A 21,359-nucleotide genomic window follows, 5' to 3' on the forward strand; every position below is an offset into this window, starting at 1 on the left:
ACAAAAAAACAAATAAACAAACACATCCCCCTCCAAAATTTCTTCTTTCTGTCATCCATGTTCTTGCCAAGCATATTCATTCAAGTTCTAGAAGATTCATCAAAGGACATCACTTAATATTGGAAAAGAGCTTAAAGCTAACAGGAGCCTCTATGACCTCTTAAGTCTCCATTTGACCAATGTCAGTTCTCACTATTCTGACTTACTTGTTGCCCAGTCTCACTCCTGGTTCTCGATGAACGTATGCTGAAGACCTGTCGTCAAGACCCTTACCAAACCTACCTGGTTAGTCCACAAAATCTGGATCAGGTGAACTACAGCTGCAAAACAGTTTGACGAAAGGTGGGGATGGGGGGCATTGCTGGAGAGAGGCTGCTTCTCTCTGCTCCTTCCTTTCCTCAGGATTTAACTGAGATGCCCACTGCAGTTCTCATTCAGTGGGGAAGACAGACAGGACATAGGCCCCTCATAGCATCTAAATATGAGGCTAACAGAAGAGAGCTTACAAAAAAGGTGCCGAGCAAGGGGAGCGCAAAGAGAAGCTGGTACCCAAGGAACTCGCTTCCATTCTAAAGCAAGTCCCCAGCACCTGCCCTAGGCTAGCTAGTGGTGAGGGGCCCAATTCGTGTCACCTGGAATTCTGGACTTCCCCTATGAAAGTTCCATCACCCTAATTCCATAGGTCCATTGACCACAAGACCACATGGTATGGCAATCTTAATCACAAGGACATCTACTAGCTTCTTAACCCACTTCTAGGCACTCAGCAAATACGAACTGAGTGAACCAATAAGAACCCAGGACGCAAGGTCATGGCAGAGTGTAGAGAGAACTATAGTCAGATAGTTAGGACTGAGCTTTATCTCAGAAAAAAAGAGCTGGGCATTCAAGAGGACTGGGGGGTTGCAAAGACTTTGAATTTCTCTGTTAGGTAACATAATTACCATCAACTGCAATTAAGCTGTCACTTGCAGTCATTTTCTATGCCTCTTCCTCATGATGATTAAGTAACCCATGGCACCCGGCCCACATCCACAACTCCGCACACCACTCAAAACCAGACCGAGGTTCCGTGACCCAGACTGAATAGGATCTCGCCGCTGCTTCTGGGCCTGTTGAGTTCTGGGGATGACTCAAACCAATGTGAGGCAAAGGCAGCCCCAACCCAACACGCATACTCACCAACCCCCTAACAGGCTCGTGCACGCTGGCACGAAATCTGAGACACTCAGATGAAAAGCTGAGCCTTGGGGTAAAATGGCTGAACTGCCGGAGTCAGGGCAAAGAGGGGAGATGAGAGTTACCTCTCTCTGGCTGGCATCGGGCCTCTGTGGCTGGGCCCAAGGCTGACCTGACTTGGCTGCAAACAAGAAGCCCTCTTCCTGCACATTAAAGAGGACAACGAATTGGAGCAACAAATTCTATCTCACAGGAGGCTGTTAAGAGAGAAACAGACTTCAGAAATCATGTGGCACAGAGCAGGTCTTCAAGGCGTGACCGGAACTAAATTCAGTTGGAATCAACTCCCGTTTGGGCTATTTTTAGGAATGTTTTCATGAATCTGATCTTTGCTGTCGATTAGCCCTCGTATCCTCGTATTTCAAGGGAAGAAGCTTAAGAACTGGAAACATCTCAAGGATCAGACATACCTTCTGGAGTTTTCAGGGCATTTTGTTTATGACCATGCAGTCAATGACCCCGTTCTGGCCGCTAAAAAAAAAAAAAGCTTGAGCATCAAGACCGTTTCCTTTCTCATCTGGTCTCATACCAACCCACTTTCATCACTGCCTCTCTGGCCTCCAACTGTATATAGATTGAGGCCTTCATCCCACCCTTCCATCCCCCAACATTCTTTTCTTAGCTACACGGCTCTTTCAAACCACCTAAAACAAAAATAGGCGCCAATTTGGGAAACTGAAGCATGCTTCCACCCGTCAGTCAGTTTCTGCCTTCTGCAGGACACCCCAGACCCCCAACTTTTGCCAGCTCTTCTCAACTAGAGAAGCCCAGTGGCCTCAGGGCAAGGCAGGCTCTTGCAGAGAAACCCAGGGCGTCCTGCCAGCTGGGCCAGCAATACTACTTCTAACGGAGAAAGTGTGAGAGAGGTGATGAAGGAGCAGAAAAGGGCAGAAGGGTGGGATAATTCTAACCTCCTGCCCTTGGGCTTTCTTGGGCTCTCCCTGCAGAAGAGCTGCCACTGACTGCCAAGTATAATCCAATCTGAGTGTGAAGGGCACTTGAAAATTCTGGAGGGCAGAGAACAACGTTTTGCTGATTCTTGTGGCCCCAGCCATCTATTACAGTAAGTAAGGCATAGTAAGCAAGTTCAGTTGGTAAAATGAACGCATGAGCTTACTGCTTTCTGCCTTTCCAACTAGGTTACAGATGGTGGTAGTGGAGGGGGGAAATTGTGGAAGAAAGGCAGTTGTGAGACACGCAGAAAGCGGCACATTCGGTCTAAAATAAGTCTGGGGCTAGAGCGATAGCACCGCGGGCAGGGGGTTTGCCTTGCACGCAGCCAACCCAGGTTCGATTCCCAACATTCCATATGGTCCCCTGAGAACCACCAGGAGTAATTCCTGAGTGTATGAGCCAGGAGTAGCCCCTGTGCATCACCAGGTGTGACCCAAAATAGCAATAAATAAATAAATAAATAAATAAAATTTTAAAAAATAAGAAAAATAAAATAAGTCTAGATATTAAATAGATATTAAAATTTAATAGATATTAAAATATGCTAACAAAAATAATTCAGGGAAATACTATGTAAAGAAAAGTGAACTAGGTTTCTTTGATGCAGGCCTTTCCGGAGTCTTTAATACGCTATTATGCCACATGAATCATTGAGAAGGGGACAGAATATGGACTGAAGTCTGACCTCACTTAACCACAAGCCTAGGTTTCCTTGACCACAGGCCCAAACTTATTTTCCCACACCACTCTTCTTGCTCAGAGTGCCATTAGTAGGAAGAACTTCATCAAATACACTTTGGGAAATATTGGCCTAAGCGGTTCCTGGGGACGGTCCCAAAGCAACTTGCAAAATAGCATGATCCCATTTTTGTTACTTACAACCTGCATATAAATGTGGAGTGTACAGTTACTCGGACTATCATAAGGAAAGGTGGAGAGACAGCTGAATGTCCACACCAATTATCTTTGAAGATTAGGGCAACTGTGATTTTTTCATTTCAAACATGAAGAAACATTCAAAGTGAGTGTGTAATGATCATTTTAGAAGACAAGTGAAAGAAAACAATGGGCTATCTTGATATATACTGTCATCACTTATATTCCTCTCCCCAGGGCTGGAGCGATAGCACAGCGGGTAGGGCGTTCGCCTTACAAGCGGCCAACATGGCTGACCCGAGTTCGATTCCTCCGCCCCTCTCGGAGAGCCCGGCAAGCTACTGAGAGTATTCGATATGCCAGACACAGTAACAACAAAGTCTCCAATGGAGACGTTACTGGGCCCGCTCGAGCAAATCGACGATCAACGGGAGGGCCTTTACCTTTACCTTTACCTTATTATCTGGGGATCTCACTTCCAACAATCCCTGAACTGAAAAAGATTGCTTTTTCTTTATGCAATTATCTCATCTAAGGAATTTTTGTACCTGTGTCTAATAAACAACTGCTTTGGTGTGTAAAGAACATCTCCCTAATTCCAAGATTCTGTTGTTTCCACACAGTATGGTCGAGTATTTGGGGGGAAATGCCCAAGTTAGTAAACTTTACAAATCTAAAATTACTTTTCTTGGTGAACTGTAAAAAATATACTGTCAAATACCTTGTTGAAATTAGCATGATGGGTACATTAACACTGAGGGATTTTCTCATTTCATGATAAATTACTGATTTCCTCATTAAATTGACGTGTAAATATTGTTAAAAGTCATTGAATTTAGTGTAGTATACTAATTTTGATTCCATTGTGAATTAAAAATATCAATTTAGCATAAAACCAAGAAATTCCTTGGACCATTTTGTTGAGTAACTGTGATAAAATGACCTGAAGTACATGCATCATCTTGTCGTACCTCTAAACAATGATATGAGGTGGCTAGTACTGACACCCCCATTTTACAGCTGAGCAGGTGAGGCTCAAAGAAATCAAGCACCTTGGGGGTCAGAGAGAGTGTACAGTGGGTAGGGTGCTTGCCTTGCATATGGCCATTCCTGGCATCCCATATGATCCCCTGAGCCCAGAGGAGTGGTCCCTGAGTTCAGAGCCAGGAACAACCCCTGAGCACCACCAGGTGTGACCCAAAAAAATCAAACAAAAAAGATTAAGCAATTTGCTCAAGTAAAGGCTTAAAAACCAGCATTTCTGTTTCGCCTGCCTATTGATAATGGATCTATTTGGTAGCTTCAATATAATATATATATATATATAATATATATAATAAACTGAAAAAAGGCAGCAAAAATCCAAGTTAGTCTAAATTGGAGCTGTGCCCTAGCCACCATGTTCTTGGAGGGATTTGTCTGGCAGACCACACAATAATGAACTCTGCAGTTCATTACTGAGAGTCCCCAACTCACTGAGAGTTAGTCCTGAGACATCTGTGCCTAACTCGGGTCCACAAGTTGTCATCAGTGTTTGGACTCTAGGATTTGAATTATATGCAACAGCAGGTATTTATAGTGTGTTTTCTCCTTCCTCTCCTCCCTCACCCTCCTTCTGGTCCTCCCCCTTCCCCTTTTCCTCCCCCTCCCCCTTCTCTCTGCAGTGCACACGTAGGCAACACAAGTGCTCTGCCTCTGAGCTACATCCTTAACCCAAGTCTTCCTTTTTCGTTTTTTCATTTGAGCCCAGTGATTTACAATGCTATTCCAGGTGCTCCTTTTCTGAATCTGGCCTCTCTCATCTTCCTTTTGTTTTCACACCAGCCTGAGGTTGGAGGTTCCCAACGTTTGGCTGCACAAAACAATCTTTTGGGATGACTAAAACATATCAATGTTGGGATGACAACTCAGACAGACAATGTTAGAACTTCTAGCAGTGGGGCCAAAGCACTACTGATTCAATACTTTCCAAACTGTAAATTTTTCCTCCAATCTGTCATGCACAGTCAAGTTTGGGAGCCACGGTATTCTGGTATGTCTGCCATAGATTTGGGGTCATTTTGATCAAGAATCCGGCAGGAAAGCTCTGGCTGACTTGGGTATTACAGTGGAATTGAGAATTTTACATGAAGTACTCCCTACTTTATTATTTGCAAGAAATTGTTTTGAAAGTTTAAAAAGACATACTCTGATTTCTCTTTCGCTCATAGAAGCTGGGAAAAGAGAAATATTTTTCACTCCACATTTTTAATATCTTTATTTGTCCTAAAGAAAAAGCAATTACTCCAAAAGCTTCTCTCAGATTTCTCATGTATTTCTTGGGCATCCAGACCCATAGCTCTCAGGCACAGAGTCCCAGCAGAACCACTGAAGCTCCATGCTACCCCTGACTGAGGCTAGGATCACGACACGGGAGGTGGAGGTGGTCAGTTTCTCTGCATCCAGGGTGCACGTCAGACCCTGAAAAACTATCAGGGATTCCCTTGGAAAAGCCAGAACCCTGTCTAGGGGTCACAGACACCTAGCTAGAGTGGAAAGTGCTGGCCACCAGGCAGCCACTAAAAGCAGAGCAGAGCAGAGCAGAAATTGCTCCCTGGTGTTCCCTCCCCCCCACTCCCCCCACCCCCACTGGATTTTTGACATCCTGATGTCAAAAACAGCTCAGCCTGCAGCTTCCCACCTTCCCAAAGGCACTGATCCTCACTGTGGTCCATACTGGGAGGGAGATGGCACCCCACGCCCACCCTAGAGATGGTGGGTGCTCCCCGCCAACAACACACACACACACACACACACACACACACACACACACACACACCCTCCCATTCCAGGCATGAAACTGCTGCCCGGCACATACCCAGACTGGTTTCATCTCCTTCCAAATCCATCTTGTGTCTTAACTTCTGCCAAGAACAAAAATTAAAACACACACACACATACACACACACACACACTCTCTCTCTCTCTCTCTCTCCCTCTCTCTCAAACACACACTGTCTCTCTATCTCTCTCACTCTATTTCTCTCTCTCTCTCTCTCTCTCTCACACACACACACACACACATACACACATCATGCATGTATGGGAGGGGAGGAGAGTGTAAGCTGAAAAAGAAGGTGATGGGATTGGGGTGGGGGTGGGGGGCCAGGGGATTAGAAGTAGCAAGTTCCAGGGCTGCCAGGGGCCTCCGAGGCTCCCTCTGCCCGAGGCCCCGGCTGGCCACATACAGATCCTAGCGGATGGGAAGTGTTTGTGGCCTTTCTCCCCCATGTCCCCCCAAGTCCCACTGCAGACTTCGAACCTAATTACCCCACGCTTCCCTTGCTCTGCCTCTCTAGAGCTCTGCTTCTTCAACCGAGTAGTGAACCCTACGCTGGGGATGCATGACTAAATGGGAGGGGGGTGGACCACAACAAAAAGTGTGTATTTCCAATTTCCTCTCAGTAAACATTGGGTCTATATGCCTATTTTAGACACCCTGAGTTGCCTAAGACATTTCTAGAAGCAACAGGACTGCAGACAGAAGAGGGGTAGGAAGTCACATTGCAGAGGGCATCGGGGGGCTCTGCTGCCTCCGGACACAGTCTCTGCACCCCACTCCCTGCCAGCTCCGAAATGAAGGAAGCAGAACTTGGGGACAACATGTGGGCCTGGGCGGTGCAGGCTGTGTGCAGGGGACTCCGGCCACTCAGTGCAGCAGGTCTCGGGGTTGTCCGAATGGCTGCACCAGGGCCTGAAGCTGGGGCAGAGCGAGAGCAGCATGGATGCAGCTCTTTGCCTTTCTCTGTCCCTACCCAGCTCCCTTGTAAACCGTGGTGCACTCAGGGCCTGCCCCTTCACCTGACACCCATCAGCCGCCCCCATGTCCTGCCTGAAATGGTGAGCACTGGGCTAACAAAACTCACATCTGTCCACCCAGAGCCCAGTCTGACGCAGGCTAGGCGCTCACTGAACCCCCAGCCAATGCTAGGCTCTGGGATCCCAAGGTAAAGCTGAGCTTTACCAAAGGTAAGAACTCAACAAAGGTAAGAACTCAACAACTGAGCTAAAGAAGACCTCGGGACAGCTCAGGGCAGGGTGGAACAAGTGGGCACCACCCCCCCCCCCCGACTCCCTGGGGGCTGCAGGCTGATGTTCTTTCCTTTTCATGCCATTGTGACAAGGGATGGAAAGTTTCCCAAAGTTTACACACTTTGGGAAAGGGCAAACTTGTGGCCTCGTTCTTGCTCCATCTTGCACAAAAGAATGGACTAATCAAGCAAATGAAACTTTAAAAAACCCTCTTTGTCTTGATAATTGTTGAATCTGGTTGATGGGTACATGCGGTGCCCCATACTACTCTTTCTGGTTTTGCTATTCATTAATACTAAGGTTTGTTGTTTTAATAGAATAACTATTTAATAGGATAACTAGCATAAGATCCTCCCAAACCTTCCCAATCCTGCATCAACTTCCAGAAAAACCCACCAAGTGCACCCACTCACAGACCCCATATCCTCTTATTAATTAACTGAGGTGGGTTTCGGGGGTTCCCAGGTTCTGGTGGGAGAAGGAAGGTGGCCCCTCTTGGACCAACTACCACTCCCTGATGTTCCTTCAAAGAGGCGGGTCCTCCCAGACATTCAAGAAATGTCTCTGGCTTTTCAGGCGTAGGACCCAGATCCGGCTGTCTGTGTCCCCGGGGCCCACCGTCCAGGAAGGACATCTCCAGAGCTCTGAAGAACCTCCTCCATAATACAGCCCCTGCTCTAGCTGGGTCTTCCCTGCCTGCAGAAACCAACCAAGTACAGAGGCCTCAAAATCCATAAGCTGGTATTTGGTTGGTTCTTCATTCCCCCCCAAGACAGACCATCAAGAACACCAGTTTGGAATTCTGAGCGTATCACTGTTCTCTGGGTCTCTACAGCTACAAAATTCTCAAGCATACCACTGTAATTGACAAAACTCTTCTCTGAAAGTGTGAGCCATTGGTACAAAGAGAATGAAAGGAAAGGGACCCTCCCGTGGGGCATGGATATGCTGCTGGAATGCTGGACATGAAACCTTACTATCGATAATATTGGAAACTAACACGGTGACCAAAATTAATTTCTTTTTTAAAAGAATTATGAATCGGCAGTTTATCTCATGTCATGATGCCGATGATACGACAGTGGTCACTATGTCCCAACTCTGAGCAAGCACCCTTCTAATAAGACAACGCAGATGGTGCTGTTCAACATGACAAGGCCACTTGCCTGTATTAGGGAAATACGGAAATACTGACAAAATGGGTTTTCAGTGTTTTGAAGGCAGCAGGCTTAGTGCTCAGATTTCTGCTGATTGTCCAAAATCTTTGATGGTTAGGGACCCGTCTTTGTGCCCATGTGGAACATGCCAGCAGAAGGATGAGTTCTCAGGCAAGGCTTAGTGCCGGCTTTCTGGATAACCAGAAACAGCTTCGGAGGAAACCTCACGCATCTGAAGAAAGGCAGGCTGCAGCGGGCACCCTTGGCTGCAGAGCGTGAGCTGCAGTGGGTGGCATGCTTCACACCAGGGAGACAAGTCAGAATCCCCCAGCCTGAGGCAGGAAAACACACATGCCTCTTCTTGGCTGAGATGGAGTAGGGGGACGACATAAAATAAGTTCCTACTGTCTCTCCCCCGGTACAGACCCAGGGCATTAGCCTGACATCTTGGTTCATTTCCTGTGTCGGGAAAATTAGTTCTGCCCGCCTGTGAGTTCATCTCAACTGGGCACACTGCTCCGCTTTACTTCCTGACTTGGAAAGAAGGACAGCTCGGTTATAAAGGCGCCTCCTGGTCTCCTGCCACGGGGGCTGGCTTCCTCTAGGGAGCGGCGCAGGCTGCAAGTGGGCATGACTGGATCCCTGCCCCAGTTCTACAGATTCTTCTTCGTTTGTTTCTTGGGTCAGACCCAGCAGTGCTCAGAGGTAAACTGGTTCTGTGCTCAGGAGTGACCCCTGGTGGGGCTTGGAGGACCAGAGGAAGTGCTCGGGACCAAAGTGGGGTCAGCAGTCCTCACCGCAAGTGCCTTAACACCTGTACTATCTCTCCAGCCCCTTGATAGATTATCCTAGAAGACTAGGACTACAGCAGAGACACCAACACAAAAAGATGCTTCCCACATGGAACAAGACACAAAAGTGCGTCCTCTAACAGAACTCAGCTGTGGGTGGGTGTGGCATGGCCCACCCCACACAGATGCCATTCCTTATGCTGAAGGTGGATTTACTGAGATGACAAGACCTGTTATAGGGTCAGATTTCCTAAGATGTCCCCCCCCCCCACACACACACACAAACCCAAAATCTTCCAGAGAAGTACTTGGCAAGATCCTCGGTGATCATGGTTCCTAGAGCTCCACTCCTGTGGAATTCCTCCTCAGGGATCTTCCTGCACTCCCCAGAAACAGACTGCGGGCAGAGTGACTCGGGTGCAAAGGCTGGGCTGGAGAAGTGAACACCAGACGCCTCAAGTGCATGATTCGGCTGGTTCTCCACTCCGGCCTCCTCGGGTCAACAAGCCAGGGCACCGCTTCTGAATGTGCTAGTGGTCAGTAACAATCAGTGTCACAGACACGGGAGGAAAGTGAGCCCACATCCCCATCCTGATCTCATAATTAACTAAAGGAAGGACGAGACCAGAGAGATGACACAAGAGGGAAGGCACTTGCCTTTTAAGTCGCTGCAGTGGTTACTGCTCAAGTTCAGTCCCTGGCACCACATACGGCCCCCTGAGTATACTACTAGGGGTCACTCTTGAGCCCCTCAGCACCATCAGGTGTGTGCCTAAAACTCTCGCCCCAACAAAAAATGGAAGAACAGGGGCTGGAGCAATAGCACAGTGAGTAGGGCGTTTGCCTTGCACACGGCCAACCTGGGTTTGATTCCCAGCATCCCATATGGTCCCCTGGGCACCACCAGGAGTAATTCCTGAGTGCAGAGCCAGAAGTAACCCCTGTGCATCGCCGGGTGTGACCCAAAAAGAAAAAAAAAAAGGAAAGAATAGGCTACCTACAGATAGTGTTTTTCTGAAGAAATCCAAAAACGCTAAATAGCCCCTTGCTTTGGTGCACAGTCTTGGTCACGAACTGGGACGGGTCCTCCTGGTCTCCACTGACATGACAGTTGCCTGCACGACAGGCCAGAGCTTCAGGAGAGTCAGCTGCAGAAGGGAGAGAGGGTGACAGGCAAAAGCAAAGCAGAGGAGGAGGGGAGGGCAAAGAGTTGGGTTATCTGGATGGAATTTTCGCAGTCCCAAAGTTGACATTCCAAGGGGATCAACAGGTCTTCTTTCCGTGCTGCGCGGGGACCTGCGTGCCTGGCCTGCTTCAGAGAGGGAAGCAACCAGCCAAGGTTGCTGGTCTGCGTTTACTCCAAACAGCAGGCGCCGGGGCAGACATTCAGCCCCTACCCCCGGGGCTGGACCTCTCTCTGCATAGTACATCTCCTGTCCTCGGCCTCGGAGACGGTGCCACCTGGTCCAAGCCGAGCCTGCCAGCACCCGTTCACAGATAACTTCCTCTGCCCTTCCTGCACACCCACCCTCCCCTTCCACCGTGGCTGGGGTGTGGATGGAAGAGCTCCCTCCTCAGGGTCCCATGAGGAAAACTATCACCTTCCTGCTCCCTGGCTGGCACCCTGTTCCGAGAGCTGCTGAGTGCACTTCCAGGCCTCCCGCTGTCCCGTTTCCAGGAAATCCCAGCGTGAGATGCAAAGGAAGGCAGGGAAGTCTCAGTCTCTCAGTACCGGATGTTCTGCCTTAAGGACCGCAAAGGGGCTCCAGTGCCAACCCGGGCCGGGAGCTGCAGGGCTGCTGGGCGCGGGCACATCAGAGGCCCAGCGGATGTGGCGGGGAAGGAGGGCCGGCTGCCCAGGGGCAGCTCACTTCCCGCCGCTGCTCCACAGCTCCAGAGCAAGTAAAACAAACTCCGGAGCCCAAAGGCAAACAGCCCCCGTGAGCTCGGCCTGTCTCTCCACTGAGGAGCGGGAAGGGAAGGTCTACACAGCTGATACTTCCAGATGTGAAACGCAAACACAGGCAGCTCCTGACAGTTTACCAGCCGGGGCGAAACTCCAGTAGCACAGTGGCCAGGCGTGCTCAGGACTGGGATGAAGGCAAGCCAGGGGGAGCTGGGCCCGGGACAGGTGCCTGGCAGGGCCGCCTCAGTCTGGGGGACACTTGGCCTGGGAACTCCTCCTTGACCAGGTGTTTGAAACCCATGTGACTAGATGTATTTGTGGGGCGGGGGAGGGGGGGAGAGGGGGGAAGCCGGGGACGAGAGTGGAAGGCCAAGTTTAATACTAGAGGCAACTTCTGGAGCTGGAGCGATAGCACAGTGGGTAGGGTGTTTGCCTTGCACGCAAGGCAAGACCCGGGTTTGATTCCCAGCATCCAATATGGTCCCCTGAGCACCGACAAGAGTAATTCCTGAGTGCAGAGGCAGGAATAACCCCTGTGCATCGCTGGGTGTGATGAGAAAATAAAATAAAATAAAACCAGAGGTAACTTCTAAGGGAAGCCAATTGGGAAAGGTTATACATGGTCTGCATTTAACTCGAAGACATTCTGGAAACAGCAAAACCACAGAGACAGCAGAAAGAGCCACAGGTGCCAGGGACTGGGGGAGGGAAGGGAGGAGGAGGATGAATGGAATCGATGGGGCACGGGGAATTTGGGGGCAAGGAGTCTGTGATTCTGTAAGCGACTGGAATGCTGGCCTGTGCCCATGGTACAACTGGTGACCCCCGGGCTCTATAAGGCAAAAAGCGAGTCTTAATGCACAGGGACTCTTCAGTTCATACAAATGTGTCAATACTGGGCCCTCAACTATAACAAATACACGGAACTAACATGCATGTTGATAAAAGGGCAAACTGATCAGGGGAAGAAAGTGAAGTTAAAATGGTGATTTTAATTCTACTGATCACGATCACGATCATCCTGTTGTTCGTCGATTGCCTCGAGCAGACCCCAGTAACATCTCCTTCATCCTAGCCCTGAGATTTTTTTAAAAGGTGCCATATTCAAGGCTCTTTCAGGGCTAGGAGAATGAGACCCATCATTGGTACTGGTATTTGGCATATTGGGTACGCCACGGGGAGTTTGCCAGACTCTGCCGTGTGGGCAGGTGACATTCGGTAGCCTGCCAGTTTGTCCAAAGTAGGAATGAGATGATAAGATAATAAGCACGCATTCGCGGCCACGCACTTCCGGGATTTTACTGATATTCCCCCCCCCATAAATCTAAAATTGCTTTTTAAAAAAAAAAAGTTTAAGCGCCACACCCAGCAGTGCTCAGGAGTCACACCTGGCAGTGTTCTGGGGATCATCTGTGGGGCCAGGATTTGAACCAGTGTTGAAGTAGCAGCCACAGGCTAAGCAAATGCTTTAACCTTTGTACTAGTTCTCTGCCCTTCCCCAAAGCTTGGGTTTTTTGGAGGGACTGAACTACATCTGGCAGTGCTTAGGGCTTACTTCTGGTTCTGTGCTCAGGGATCACTTCTGGTGGTGCTCAAGGACACATGGGGTGCTGGAGTTCCAATCTGGGTCTGCTTCATGCAAGGCAAGTGCCCCGCCTGCTGTACATGCTCCGGCCCAGTAAGCTGAGTAAGGGAACTGCAGGAGAGTGCTGAGAACTTGCTTATGTTACTAATGTACCGTCAGCAGGAGGCCCTGAGATGTCTCCTGGGAGCTGTATCTTCATTTTGGTTCTTCCAGTGCCCCCAAAGCTAGCGGCAAGTCAGGAATGTCAGAGGCAACGGGAAGCCAATCAAGTGACAAGCTATTCCTTGCATTTCCATGGCCTGTCAGATCTCCAGTAGCCGAGTGCTGTGTCTCACACGGGATCTGGCCCCACCACACCCTCAGGCCTGTGGGAAACTATTCTCACATCTATGCCACATTCCCCACACCTTGGCTTGTGGTGCGAATCCTGAGGGGACGGAGCTCAGCTTCCACAGCAGTGCTGTGTCGACACCTCTGGAAACTGCCGCGTGACCAGTGTGAGGAGAGGGTGTGGGCCCAGCACCACGCAAGCACAAAGCAGGTGAGCAAACACATTCTCCAGAGTGTTGAGGATGAGAAAGGATGACCGGCTCTGCTCCGCGCGCGCGCGCACACACACACACACACACACACACACACATTTCTCAAAGTGACACTATGATGTGGGCTCAACACAGCAAGGAGCTGGGCGACTTCCACTTCCAGACTTTCTAAAAGAGGCCCAGCCCTGCCCTGCCTCCCCCAGACACCCAGACAGAATTTCCCTTTCTAAATCTGTCTGGGATTTGTAATTTTGTCTGACAATCTTGTCCCACCTTTTGAGAGTCAAGACTCAAGCAGATAAGAAGAAAACCACCAAGACTGTTGATTACCCAATGAATTCTATCCTAGGTCCGGGGAAGAGGGGGAGGTGCCAAGGTCCCTGGCCTCGCAGATTTTTCCCAGTGAAGAGAAGAACGTTACACCCAAAGGAACCCACAGATACCTCAACAGTAAGAACTTCAAAGGAAAACCCAGGAAAGGGGAGGGACCTGAGTGGGAATCAGATTTAAGTGGCTGAGACACAGGGACTGGGATGAAGCTGGGGGTGGAAGGGGGAAGCGGTGTGGGGAACCAAGGGTTAATCAGGAGAAAGGCAGACGAGGCAGATAACAGGAAGCTGATATCTAGCAAACCTGCACGGATGTGCAAAACCACTGAGGCCAGGCTCCCAGGATAGCTCTATCTCTGCTCTTCCTCCCAGAGGAAACATTGCTCAAGATCAACCCATTATAAAGATGTTTGTCCAGATACACTGAGGCCTCGGATGTGCAAAATCTTAGTCTGGATAGATTAAGATAGGCCACGAACCAAGGAACGTTGTTCTTCTGATGATAATCCCTGGTTCTAAGCAATAAATATTGCAAGTGGAGGAGGGTGGGGGCTCAGAAAACAAGAGGCTGTTAGCCTTCTGGCCTCACACTTTTCCTCATATCTGTCTGGTTTCCTTAATCCTTTCTAGGGTCCCTGCTTCGACCTTGCTCACCTAGGGCCAGTCCCACACAGAGGCCCATGGGAAGAGCATCCCAGAGAGGGAGCAGAGCAAGAGTAAGAGGGAAACACAGGAGCAAGGTGTGGAACCAGCCAGTGAGAGGAGCACTGGGCAGCTGTGGGTGGGAGCGGGTGGGGAGGAGAGGAGGCAGAGGAAAAGAGTGAGGCAGGGCAGGGCTGGAGCGATAGCACAGTGGGTAGGGCATTTGTCTTGCACGTGGCCAACCCAGGTTCGATTCCCAGCATCCCATATGGTCCCCTGAGCACTGCCAGGAATAATGCCTGAGTGCATGAGCTAGGAGTAACCCCTGTGCATCACTGGGTGTGACCAAAAAAGCATAAAAAAATAAAAAGGGTGAGGCAGGGCCCCGGCAGATGGAGAGCTGCAGACAGTTCGGGAGCCTTCAGGAGAGAGACCCGACTCCTCCACGAAGAACAGACTGGAGGTGAGCGAATAGTTGGCGAGGCAGGGAGGACACTCAGGAAGCTAATGCCATGGACCAGGTTTATCCCCTGAAAATTTTCTTGATACTCTTCACTCGTACTACATTTTACATTTGTAGGATTTACTCGTTTCATGGAAGTTTTGAAATGCTTGAGTGGGCCCAGTAACGTCTTCACTGTGAGACTTGTTGTTACTGTTTTTGGCATATCAAATACACCACAGGGAGCTTGCCAGGCTCTGCCATGCGGGCGGGATACATAACAATATAACATTACAAATCCAGGTACCTCAATAGCAATGGGTAAAAATAAATAATAAAATTGCAAGCGATAATCATTTAAAAAATGGTGAGACTTGTAAAATTCTTTAAGTGTTACAAAGGGAAAGCCAATGGCACTGAACAGATCAGAGTGAATTTGAAGAAAAAAAAATTATCAAATTCATGTCATTGGCCTTAATGGGAAGAATGGAGGATGCTGAATCAGCAAGAAGCAGTGAAACCTGAAAAGACCCCACCTCAGTGACCAGGCCTGAGGACTGATCCCTAAACAGGCACCTAGAGGGGGCCATGCCACACCATGGGCACCTCCCTCTCCACACCGCCTCATTCTTTTTTTTTATTTTATTTTTTTATTATTTTTTTTAATTAGTGAAACACCATGAGGTACAGTTGTAGGCTTACAAGTTGTTGTGCTTGGGTTTCAGTTATACAGTGATTGAGTACCCATCCCACCACCAGTGCCCATTCTCCACCCCCACCAATCCCAGTATCCCTCCCACCCACCCCCCATCCCCCATCTCACCCTGCCTCTTTGGTAGGGCACTCCCTTTTGTTCTATCTCTCCTTTTGGGTGCTGTGGTCTGCAGAAGAGACATTGGGTGGCAATCATGTTCGGTTCATAGACTACTTTCAGCATGCATCCCCCATCCTGGGCAGATCTTCCCAGCACCCTTTATTTGGTGCTCCCTTCTCTATCCGAGCTGCCCTTACCCCTAGAGTGTGCAGCTGGCCTCTAAGCCATGGAGTGAACAACCTGGTATTTATCACAGCTGTTCTCAGGTGTTAGTTTCGTATCACACCGCCTCATTCTTTCATCTCTGCAGACCATTGTGTCAGCGTGACTCCACCAGCACAGCCATGTACCTACACAGCCTTGGAGCTGCCGAAATCCGCCATAAACCTCCTTTCACTTTGCTCGTTCTTCTTCTTTCCTTTCCTAACAGCCATCGTCCTCTGCCCCGTGCCCACAAGGCATTCCATGTGCTTGGCATGCAGCGTCCTGCTTCCTCTTTTTGCCATGACCATAAGAATCAGGGGGCTTGGCTTATAGGTAGCTTCCAAGGGTTATATATTGGGGAGTACCAACACCAGGATTTAAAACCAGGTCTTGGTGCTTCCAAAGTTTGCTTTGTATCTTGAGGCATCGCAATCTCACACCCGAGGGCAGCCTCAGAATGACGGTTTCCCCCAGTACAGTCATACAGCTCTTTCCCTCCCCCATCCTTTTTCATTTTCTTTTGTTAAGAGTTACTCCAATCATCTGTCCCTCAGATGGAAACTCCCAGAAACTCCAAGACTCCTGGTCCTTCCCGTCTCAGAGAGACTGTGAACCAGGGTTTTCCGCCAGGAGATCTCCTCTCCCAACCCCTCTCCATCGCCTCTTCCCACCACAGAGGGAAAGGCAGTTTGTGAAGAGTAAACCAGAAGGGTTTCTGGCAATAAGACAAAGCCACCTCCATTCCGATCCAGGCCTTTAGAAAACAGGACGCAATCACAGAAACGGAGGCCAGCCACTGTGCCCAGACTCTGACCTCTGGCCAGTCCCCTGGAGTACCCTGGCTCCTAACTCACACTGATGCCAGGGGCTACTACTGAGGTGGGCAGGTACATTCTGAAAGAAAAGTGTCCCCTAGTACAGTGCTCTCACCTGCAGCTCATTGTCTCCAAGGAGGCAGTTAGCAGGGTCCAAAAGATAAAGGCACAAACATTTCTGTGACTCCTTCATGGCTACTCAACATTTGGTCATGTGAGTGGAACGCTGTGTGTCCCCAGCGCGTCCCCAGGCCCTGACCTCAGTCAGGTTCTCCATGTCTGTTCATGAGGAAGAAGGAACCAAGACAGAGTCCAGTTTCTACCACAGTCCTGAGCCGGGAGGCTGAGTCCTGCTGGGCTCACCTGCGGGTACCTGCCTGCGGAGTTCTCTCTGCTGGCTGTGCTGTGAGCATTTGCCTGGAGATATCATCCTCTATCAAAGCTGCTACTCCCTGCCCCAGGGTACTTTTCTGTACAAGCTGCCACTTCTCTGACCAAGGGAGTTAAGTAGCTGGTGGGCAAAACCCTTCTTTCCCCTTAACCCAGGGAGAACCTGATTGAGCAGACTTGTGGGGACCCCAGGAGCTAGTTGATTCACTGGCAGCTAGAATAGAAGCAAAATAGATAGCACAACGGGTAGGGCGTTTGCCTTGCATGCGGCTGACCTGGGTTTGATTCCCAGCATCCCATATGGTCCCCTGAGCACCACTAGGAGTAGTTTCTGAGTGCATGAGGCAGGAGTAACTTCTGTGCATTGCTGGGTGTGACCCAAAAAGTAAAAGAAAAAAAACAGAATAGAATAGAATAGAATAGAATAGAATAGAATAGAATAGAAGCAGAGACACAATCAGGCAATTCAGATAATGTCCCAAGAAGGGGAGAAAAAGTCAGGAAACATGCTGACAGGGGGACCAAGCTCGGAGCTGTCTGACAGCAAAATCTGACACAAGGGGAGCCTGTGGCAGAAGCTGCAACTGGCCACCCTGATCTTCCGGGTCCAGTCCCAGTGGTCAACCTACGTCTCCTAGACAATGCTCCTTGGGATTCCCACCTGCCCCTGACACATTGCTGGCTGCAAACAAACAAACGCCAACTGTCTCAAGAGTACAGAAGCTCTGTTTAAGAGGGAGACCTGAAATCTTTTCCCCTTTTGCCAAGGTTGAGTCTTGGAGTCCATAGACCAACCATGCAATCCTCACCTCTGCCACTCACCAACTGCAATCTGCATGGGTCCTACCCTCACCGAAGTCTCAGAGTTGCAGGGCGATGTCCCTTTTCATGATACTGCCTACTCGGCCCAGCACTCCGTCTGTCATGCAGGGGGCTGGCAAAAGGGCACCTGTCGCTGCATATCCCCAAAAGGATGGGCAGGCAGGCTGTGTGACCTCACTGGCTCTGAGAATGCAGAGCTTGGACTGTGCTCCAGGCCCTCAGCTGAGTCCCTGAGAGACAGGATGAGAGGCTGCGGCAAGAGGTCTTGCTTCTGGGCTAGAAAAATGAGAACACTGACTCCTCCCTCCCAGGAAGTGGGATCCTTGCTGTTCCGCGGCTCCTTCACACTCACCCTCCCAGGATCGAGGCTCATCACCTCAATGTCAAGCTCTGTTTGCAAAACTAAGGGATAGGATCAGGAAGAGAGTAGTGGGGAGGGTGCTTGCCTTGGATGCAGCCAACCCGAATTTGATCCCTGGTATCCCCAGATGATGCCCCAAGCACCACATTTTAAGCCAGGTGTGCCTCCCCAAACAAAAACAAACAACAAAACGAAATAAAAATTTCCCAAGGAGGGGAACAAACATGAACTTCCATCACAAAACTGCCTTGAGTGACTTGCTCCATTCTTCGTACCGGTACTCAAGACCTCTGTGGTGCTCCAGTGACATGGGGACTGGTTGCCACACCCTGCGCTCCTCTCCAGGCAGGAGCTCTGTGCTCCTCTGTCCCTGGTTCCTCCTGCCTCCATTGTCACAGACCATCCAGCAGAGCTGGCTGGCAAACTGCCAGGGCCCAGGCAGGCACGAGCTTAGGCTCAGTCCCCAGGCCCTGGCTTGGCGACCCAAGGTTGCAGGATGAAAGGCCCCTGACCAAGGGCTCTCACCTCTCAGCCTTTCCGAGGAGCAGACCACCAAAGGTGCCAGGGAAGGCTTGCAGGCCCGCTTGCTAGAAGCACCGGTCGAGCCTCAGCCTTGGCTGGAGCACAGCCGATTTTTACATAACTTGTCCACTACAAAATGCCCATTCATAATGGCAGAGGCGAACAGGCATGAATTTCCATCACTTTATATGGTCTCTCTTGCAAAATCTGAGCACTATGCTGGCTGACTGCACTATGAAACACACCCCCCCACCAACACACACACACACACACTCACTCACGCATACCAGCCCAAGTGGTCACAGGTACATAAAAGGAAGAGGCGGCATCACCCCACTATGGGATCACAGTCATTAGACAGGAGGCAGAAAATGGGGGAGATGCTTTGTGACATGAGTAAGAGCAGCCTTCTCTGCTTTCACAGAAAACTAATAAACCCAGAACGCCCCCCACACACCCTATTTTCCACCCCAATTAACAGTGACCCATACCTAATAAAGTTGCTGGGATTGTAACGTTGGCGAGGTTCAGTCTAGTAAAGCACTTGGCAGGGCCAAACCTGGAAAACTATTGGCAAAGCCAGGGAAGGTAGGGGAGGCCCCCTCATCAGAATCCATTTCCAGCCGAGCACGGGGGTGGGGGGAGTAGGCGGCCATCCAGGCCCACCCAGCCTCCTTCTCTCACCTCGAGATCCCATCCCAAGTAACATTTACCTCTCAGCAAGAAAAGTGGGTCGGGCTGCTGGCGTGTCCAGACTTCTTTCCTTGACCCTGAAACCCATGTCCCCTCACTTGCGAATTCAGGGAATGATCTCAAAGCCCAGCAGACTTATTGGAGGGAATGGGACAACGGGCATACGGAATTGAGAGGCAAAAAATCTAAATCCAGGCCAGTATTTCTAGAGTTCTTAGCTAAAATCTGATAAGGACCAGAAAGAAAAACTACAAAATGCATTTCTCTCATCTGGTTTTGGGCCACACCCATAGTGCTCCGAGGCTACTCTTGGCAAGGTGCTTGGGGGCTGTTCCCTGGGGAGCTCAGAGGACCATGCATTGCCAGGGTTTAAACCTGGGATTCCCTGATGCAAAGTATGTGTTCCAGCCCTTCAAGTCATCTCCCAGAACCCACATTTAATATTTTCCTGCTAAAAGCTACTCTGACTTTATTTATTTATTTATTTATTGCTTTTTAGGTCACACCTGGTGACGCATAGGAGTTACTCCTTGCTCATGCACTCAGGTGTTCGGGGGACCATATGGGATGCTGGGAATTGAACCTGGGTCAGCCACGCGCAAGGCAAATGCCCTATCCGCTGTGCTATCGCTCCAGACCCTACTCTAACTTTGGACACTTGTCTAAAACTCAAGTTTCTGAACTTCTGTATTCAGTACCGAGATTTCAGTTTTTAATTTGACTCAAAAGAGAGGGGAAAAAAAGGAATGACTCCTCAGATTGGAGGGACATTTCAGGGATTAAGGTGCAAGCCTTGCATGCAGCTGACTCCCATTCAATCCCTGGCACCACATGGTCCTTTGAGCATCACCTGGTGTGGCCCTGGAGCTCCCAAGTATTGCTGGGTGTGGCTATGTGGTCTACAAGTACCATCAGGACTGAGGAGCACCCCACCCTTGCACTGGCCAAGCACTGGGAGGGTTCCTCTGGGTCTCCAGAGCACAGTTTGTAAGATTCACTCCCTCCCCCTCCAAAATAAATTTGAAATTCTCAAGAATATGTAAGCTGGTCATCCTCTTGAAGAAGAATAAGTTCTTTGGGGGAAGACAATAAAACAACATATACCCGGAAAGCCCTTCAGGCTGCCTGGAAGACTTGGCCTGAGAAAGACTGGCCTTCATCAAGCCTGTCCAAGGACTTCGATATGGGACTCTGCATTGCTGGGCTCTGCAGCAAGCCTGACAGGGCTTCGTGGGCACAGAGTCCAGGAAGCTTGTTCTGAGACTACAAAGGAGAGAGAAGTGTCTCATCTTTTGAACAGCAAAATAAACAGTTGTTGCAAAGTAGTAGAATTCTGTCAGATGAAATTCTATTTATCTTTTGAATCTACTTTATAAATAAGAAAACAGAGAACAGGTAGTTCTTCTAAAAGCACAGGCTTCTGAGGGCATCTCTCTCCCGTTGTCTTCTCTAATGGAATTCTAGATGCCATGGGCTCTCGCATTGATTCCAGGCAGATAGCAAAGACTCCATAAAAGCTTGCTGAAAGGATGAAGACTTCCATCCACACACACGTCATCACCCACATCTTCCCAGTGCTGTCCAAACTCATTTCGGGGGAGAATAAACATTCCTGTGCCATACTTTCTGCTGCCTCGCTCCTTTGGGGATACATTTTTTAATTCCAACCCGACTTACCCTGGCCCCGTGATGCACTTTCCTATTATTAACCAGGAGAACTCGTTGAGACGCTCCTCCACATTTTCTCTGGCAACTGAATTAAACTGACTTTGTATTGTTGGCTCTGATCCTCCTCCTATGATTTTCTCTGACTGCCCAATAATCCTGTCCCAAACATCAAAGGCCTTCTTTGAAGATAAGGCCAAATTCACCATTAGGAGAAGAGAAATGATCTTCCTCACTTTATTTCAGAAGATGGGATGACACAGAATCCCTCTGGGTTTTGTGGGATAAACACTGCCCGGTACAGCAGATCACAAGGCATTCACTGTAATACCCCTGACAGAGAAATAAACACAGGGCTTTCCTCACCCAGCCAGCGCTGGGCGCCTCAGCCATCTCAGACTTCAAATCCCAGCATGTCCAATAGGGTTCATCCCAGAAAAAGCAGGGTGAGGGAGTGGTATGCATGCAGCCACTCCTAAAACACGAGGTCACTCCAAGTTCTGACTAAAAGAGTATGTGAGCCAAACTGGAATGATTCC

The 21,359-nt window shown here is 49.5% G+C and overlaps 1 long non-coding RNA gene across 1 annotated transcript in view; it reads right to left on the reverse strand.

The window, feature by feature from the left end:
- Positions 1-21,359, reverse strand: part of LOC130018526 (uncharacterized) — a 50,639-nt gene that overhangs the window by 24,823 nt on the left and 4,457 nt on the right. The window lies entirely within an intron of this gene.

This window comes from Sorex fumeus, unplaced genomic scaffold, assembly GCF_029834395.1.
Source record: "Sorex fumeus unplaced genomic scaffold, SorFum_2.1 ptg000265l, whole genome shotgun sequence".
NCBI lineage: Eukaryota > Metazoa > Chordata > Mammalia > Eulipotyphla > Soricidae > Sorex > Sorex fumeus.